The sequence below is a fragment of the Lissotriton helveticus genome, chromosome 11 (genome assembly GCF_964261635.1).
Source record: "Lissotriton helveticus chromosome 11, aLisHel1.1, whole genome shotgun sequence".
In the NCBI taxonomy this organism is placed as follows: Eukaryota; Metazoa; Chordata; class Amphibia; order Caudata; family Salamandridae; genus Lissotriton; species Lissotriton helveticus.
The window spans coordinates 671025847-671032261 of record NC_136072.1 but is presented as its reverse complement, the minus strand read 5'-3'; the positions used below and the strand labels follow the sequence as shown (position 1 = coordinate 671032261).

At 47.4% G+C, this 6415-nt stretch overlaps 1 protein-coding gene across 1 annotated transcript in view; it reads left to right on the top strand.

Moving 5' to 3' along the window:
• The window catches only part of LOC144791758 (zinc metalloproteinase-disintegrin-like VLAIP-B), a 4238988-nt gene that overhangs the window by 663994 nt on the left and 3568579 nt on the right, over positions 1-6415 (top strand). The gene's annotated exons all lie outside the window — the stretch shown is intronic.

Sequence of the window (6415 nt, the reverse complement as noted above, 5' to 3'; positions counted from 1 at the left end):
AATTCTGTCATGCTATTTGGTGTTGATATCCATCTAGGGAAGGTCTTTTCTCTTGTTGTCCTGTTTGCCAAAACCTGCTTATTTGGGTTGTATCATTTTGGCATTATAATGTCAATTCGGGTCATTTAGCATGCAAAAAATATCTTGTTGTTCATTTTTAGCAGAGATATTGTCTTTTAAGAGGCCTTGAGCTAGAGTCTTTTCCAGGTGTCAATAGGGGTACAATTGCAGCATTGCTGATCCTGGGCTTTACTTGGCAAATGCATTGAAATGTGTTAAATAACTACAGGAGCCAAGTTTTATAGAACTCAGATGAATATCCATCTGAGCCTAGGTATTTGCCAGGTGTGAGCTTTTTAATGTCTGTAGGTATTTCCTCCCTGACTATGGGTTGCTCAGATCTGTCCCTGTTCTAGAATGTCAGAGGAAACTCTTCTATGTAGTTTCATCTTTCTATTCATATGCCGTCCTCTCTACTATATAGTTGCTAAAAGCATCTAACAGCCTCTTGCTTTCCTTCTTTTTGTCCATACGTCCCCATTCTTGGGCTGGGATTTCTGTTATGTGGGTTCTTGCTGCCTTGAGTTTGGTAGCAGGTAATGGGCATATCTTCTTTGTCCATACGTCCCCATTCAAGGGCTAGGATTTCTGTTATGTGGGTTCTTGCTGCCTTTAGTTTGGTAGCAGGTAATGGGCATACCTTGTTGCTCCCCCTTAATATTCATATTGCATCTGGTTGAGGGCCTATTCTGTTTTTTCCAGATTTAAGAGTTTAATGTAGCTTTGTGTTGCTACCACTTTTTGACAGATAGGCTGCACAGAGGATGTTTGAAATGCCTGTCAAATCATAACATTCTTGCCCCAAAGACTCACTTTTTCGTTTTTTTCTCATTTAAGCCTTATTGCTTTGACTATTAGACTACTCCTAATTACTACATGCAGTCTATGATATCTCATCGCTGTGGACACTTTTCCTGGTTTGTAATGTGCCAAATAATTCCTGGTGTCACTTCTTATCTTTGATGTGATTACCTTATACTCAAGAAAATAGTCATTCAGCTTCCAGCCTGCATTGCTACTACTCATATTCTCACCCAGTTTTTGTAGTGTATTAGTCAATGATCTGATAAAATGGGTGGTACTTAATCTCCTTCCCAGAGTGTTCCCAGTATGCATTTATCAAGAAAAATATAATCTGTACATGCAGATGACTTATGGTCAAGCATATAATGCAGGTAATTCTATATCTGATAGAGACATCTAGACGCAGATTCCTTAACTTATTAATTCTCCACAGGCTCCAGTTTGGATCCGGAAATTTTTCAGCGGTACCTCTGCACACAGGGGGACGGCGTCATATGGCTCCGCGATAACGTAGACTCTGGTCATGACATCAGTAGAGCCATATAAGTTCCCTCCAGTGCGCTGACGTCAGTTTATTCTTTTCTGGGCTGTAACGCGGATCCAGAACTTTGTTGTCGGAAGAACAGTGTGCCTTTTCTATGTCTACAGGTTTCAAGCCTTGTGGGTCAGGTAGCCGACATATGTCGATGACGGACCTGCATTCAATTTGTATGTGGTGTTTAGGCGAGCACCAAAACGCTGAGTATTGTGGCTCAAGCCAGAAGCTTTAACTGAAGTTGCTAAAGGAGTAGCGTTAGAAGTTGTTGGCGACGTGTGTGTCATGGTCCTCTAAGGCTTCTCAGCTTCAGTCTCTGGTGTTTCGGTAAGAACGTTTGCGTCGTCTATCTAGGAGCCAGAGCTGTTCTGGAGGATGTCTTTCTTTGGGGAAGTCAAAAGGTAAGGGAAGGTTGAAGTTGTGGAATTCTCTGACTTCATTGTGTGGAGATGCCGTTTTCACTGGCTCCTACCGCTTGGTTGAGGAGGCCGTATGCAACTCCGCACCGCACCTCCCTGTGTTTCCGGGAGCTGGCCTGGCGATGGCTCAGATGGCTAATCATTTCTTGCCCCTCATCTTTGGGACCCCATCTCCCTCTCGAGCGCCTTTAGGACCTAAGGAGTTGAGTCGGGCACCGTCTGAGAGTTTCTCCTCGGTGACGGTTGAGCCGTATCAGTCCATAGATCGGTGCTGGCCGACGTCGGCTGGCGCCACTTTGGCGTAGGTCCTAGGTTCTTCGGGACCTTGACCTACAACGCCGGTCTTCGATCATCTGACTCCAACACTGACATCAGCGGCAACTCTCCTCCTCTGTGTAGGCGTCGTACGACATCAGATGCAGAGGCGACTATTCAAACTGAGGGGAATAGGTTGTAGAAAGACAGCCTGTGTAGATTGAAGCAGGGCCCTTTAAGCATATTTGTGACATTATTATGCCTCAGATGGAGGGGAGCTGGGTGTCTGCTCTAGGAGAGGCTAATGGCCTGGATTCATAACCAGCTTCAGGGTTGCTTTCTTACTCTGGCCTTGCGTCGGAGGCAAGTTCCTCCTTTCCAGACATCCTAAGAAAACTTGTCACTTCCTACGGTGCAAAGGTCCACAGACCCTTTGATTGAGGTCCTTTTTTCAGGGACAGACAGGAGAAGAACCTGTTTTTCTGTTTGGGTAGGCCCTTTTTGATATTTTATTAGGTGCTTGGACCAGGCCTGAGTTTCATATCACAAGTGTTGTTGCATGCACTTGTTGCTAACAAGTATTCAGTTGATATATTATTTCCTTTTAATGTTTCATTTTCTCCCTAATTATTATTTTGATACTGCACTAAATGGAGCGTTCCCTTTTCTTCTTTCGCTTTCCTTGGTATTTCGACAGTGCCCACAGCTCGGAGTCTTGTTCAAACTTTCTGGCAATGACAATAAAGACCATTCAGGCACAGGCTATGTAGATACCTGCGGCACTACAGCAAATTATGTCTTGTGATGCTCTATGTGTTGACAGACCACTCGAAGTCTATTGTAATACAATTTTATATACATTATGCATATGTCCAGGTGATACACCTTTGTGGCAATTTTTTTTTTTACAATGGGCATAATTGATGAATATCAATAATAAATTCAAACCAATTAGTGTAATTGTAGTCTCTGTATGGTGCATTATGTAATCTTCAGGTGCTCATTTTGTTCTCTCAAAATTCTCTATACCATGGCGGTATTATTGTTCATCTTACTTTTTTTGTATTCATTCATCTTTGTAAAATGGAATGAGTTCTGAGAGTCCTTCTTTTGGATTTTATCAGGACAGTTCTCTCTCTCATATTTCTTTATTGTTGTGAAGAATGCAGATTACATTACTTTTGTCTTGCACTCAGCCCTTTTGGTCAAACAAGTTATCTTTACCACTGGGGGATAGAGAATAATGTCTGTTAATTGACAGGTGATCCTTTAGGGGTTTTCCCCTTTCTTTTCAAGGGCCAATTCTCTTGTGACAATGATCATGGATTCTGTCAGGAGCCAAGCTCTTGTTCTGCTATTCCTACTATATTTGGTTGTAAGTTATGACTGGCTGGTTCTCTTTGAGAACGTTTGTAGGATTAGTTCGTAGACCCTCCTGCAGGGGAGTATACTCTCTATTTGTTCTGTAGTAGGGGATCTCTGTGTATAGTCATAATCTTATGAATAGTCCCGCCCATGTGCGTGGACCCCGGAGAATCAAAATAGTCTCTTAAGTTGTCTTCTTCTGCAGTCCTGCAAAGAAATTTAAGAGAAAATCAAAGACAAATAATGCAGCCTAAAACTAAAAGGCTACATTGGCCAGCACTTCATCTCGAAGTGAAAAAGATAGCGAAATAATGTTACATTTTACACACTTAGTAAAGTTTCACACCTAGAGAAACTCCCCTTCACAAAAATCCTTTGTCATGATAGAGAGGAAGGGTTGGACAGACAATCCCCATAGGCTGCCATTATGTGTCTGGGAAAGGGATACCATGCCTTTAAGGAACTCTCCAGAGACCCGAGGTATCCCAGGATGCACAGCCAAAGGCCTTTTACTTTGTTCTTTTTTCCGGCTCCTGCTAGCAGGACCCTGGAGCATTGAGCTCTACCTTTTTGGGTATATCCTCAATTGTTTTAGCTTTTCCAGTGTTTTGAGTGTTTCACTCAAGGTCTGGGGCCTTCCTCTTCCAGTTGCTCTTTTTTTACCAGTTTTGCCACCTCTTTTTTGTCGAAATGCCAGCTTTATTTGACAAGTGCCCTGAGTGTGGTAGGAAGAAGGCAAAACCTGACCCCGACAGAGTATGCATACTCTGTCTCCCTTCTACCTATGTCCCTGACTCCTGTGATAACTGTCACTCTTTCTCCAGGAGGACCCTGCGTGACAGGCAGAAGATTTGTCTCCAAGGCCTGGAACAGAGGAGACATCAAGAACCAGGTGGGACTTCTGGGCATGGAGGGACTCTGTCATCATCCTCTGCCCGTGCAGCGACCTCAGGGTGGCTCCCCAGTCAAGAAAAGGCACCGATCCCAGTTGGCGTCGAGAGGTATGACTACCATCTGCTCCCTGTGAACCCAGGGCTCTTGGTCGAAGCGACGTCGACGTTCGGCGACGAGGGGGTAGGACGTCAAGACCTCGGACGAGGTCGATGTCGAGGACTTCAACGGCGTCGACACATCATCGACGTCGTGATGTGTCCCGAAGAGGCAGGCGCTCGCCGTTGAGGCAACACCGACGTTCGCCTTTAACATCGACACGAAGATCGATGTCGACGAGAGAAAGATCGACATCGAGGCGAAGACACTCGATGTCGGGGAGTTCGTCGACGTCAGGAAGAACGACGTCGAGAAGAGAGACGTCAAAAAGGTCGACGTCGAGGAGGGAAAAGTCGACATCGAAGAGGAAGTCAAGGCTCAGAACAGTGTCTAGTGCCTCTGTGGTTAGCGTCTCATCGTCATCTTCATCGGCGAGTCCCCGGTCGCGGCGGCGCTTGCGCTCAGAGAGGTCCTCCTCCAGAGCGTCCTCCCCGAGGCCTGCTCGTAAGAAGAGAGTTCTTAGGTCACCGGACTCTGATTATTCCCGGACCTACTCGCCCTCAAGGCCCAGGATGACTACACCTCCTCCTCTTCCGCAACTTCCTCCTCCACCACCTCCTCCTCCACCACCTCCTCCTCCTCCACCTCCTCCTCCTCCACCACCGCCTCGGCCTCCACAACCGAACCCTTTGGTTCCGGCTCAACCTCTTCTGTTTCCGCAGCCTCCTGGGCCAGTGGTTCCTGCAAGCCCCAGAAATACAAGGTCAAGATCCAGAGGGAGGCATTGCTCTCGCTGTGAGCGTAAATCTTCGACGCAGTCACTTCATCGTCGGCGGAGGGAAAGCTCATGATCCAGGTACACGGACTTGTCCAGTGACAGGAGATATTCTACCACTTTGTCGGACTCTCCTCCAACGAGAGTGTCACCAGTGGATGGCATTGTGACGTTCCAGGATGTGCTGCTGAGGGGAGCAGCGAAGTTGGGGATCACATTGACTGTGCCCACCCCTTCCACCTCTGTGATTTTTGAAACATTGCAGAGCAGGCACCTCTCTCACGCTTTGCTACCTTTGGTGCCAGGACTGGAAGACCCGGCCATGGAGCTGTTTCTGACGCCGGACTCGGCGAAGTCGTGCCATCTAGGCTTCAAAAGAAGTACAGCCCCCCGGATTCTGATCCCGCGTTCTTGAGAGCAGATGGATTCAGTCATTGTGACAGCGGAAAAGAAGCAGCATTCCACTGCACCTTCCTCTACGGTCCCTGCAGACAGGGAGAGCCGTCACATGGATTCGGCAGGAAGAAAAGTCTGCAGTGCAGCTGCCACTTCGATGAAAGCGGTTAGTGCATCAGCGTTTTTGGGTCGGTATGACCACTCCTTGTGGGAGTCCCTACAGCAATTCATTGAGCTCCTCCCGAGGGACAGGAGGGAAGACTTCCAGGAGATCGTGAATGATGGCATGATGGTCTCAGATCAGGTCATCAGTTCGGCGGCGGATGCCTCTCTCCAGGCTGCACATGGGTACTGCCATGGCATAAACTTGTGACGACATTCCTGGTTGCGCCTTACCTCTCTTAGGCCTGGGACGCAACAGCGGATTGCTAACTTGCCTTTTTCGGGATCTACCATCTTCGGGGCCATGCGGATGAAGAGATGGCCCGCATGAAGGCTGAAGTGGAAATTCTGAAGGCTGTAGGTGTGGAGAAACCAAAGGACCAGCGAAAGTCATTCCGTCCTTTCCAGAGGCGTTACTCTTTCCAGAGATATCAGCGGGGGCAAGGTAGCCAAGCTGGCCAACAGCAGCAACAACAACAACAATACCAGCGACAACCCTTCCAAAAACGTCAGAGGGGCAGAGGCGGAGAGCAGGCCTCCTCGGCGAATAAGGGCCCGGCCGGTTCTAAGCCCTGAGGAGTTACTTCCCCCTCGTCCGTTACCTGCTCCGGTGGGGGGAAGCATACAGAATTACTTGGCAGAGTGGAGAAAAAT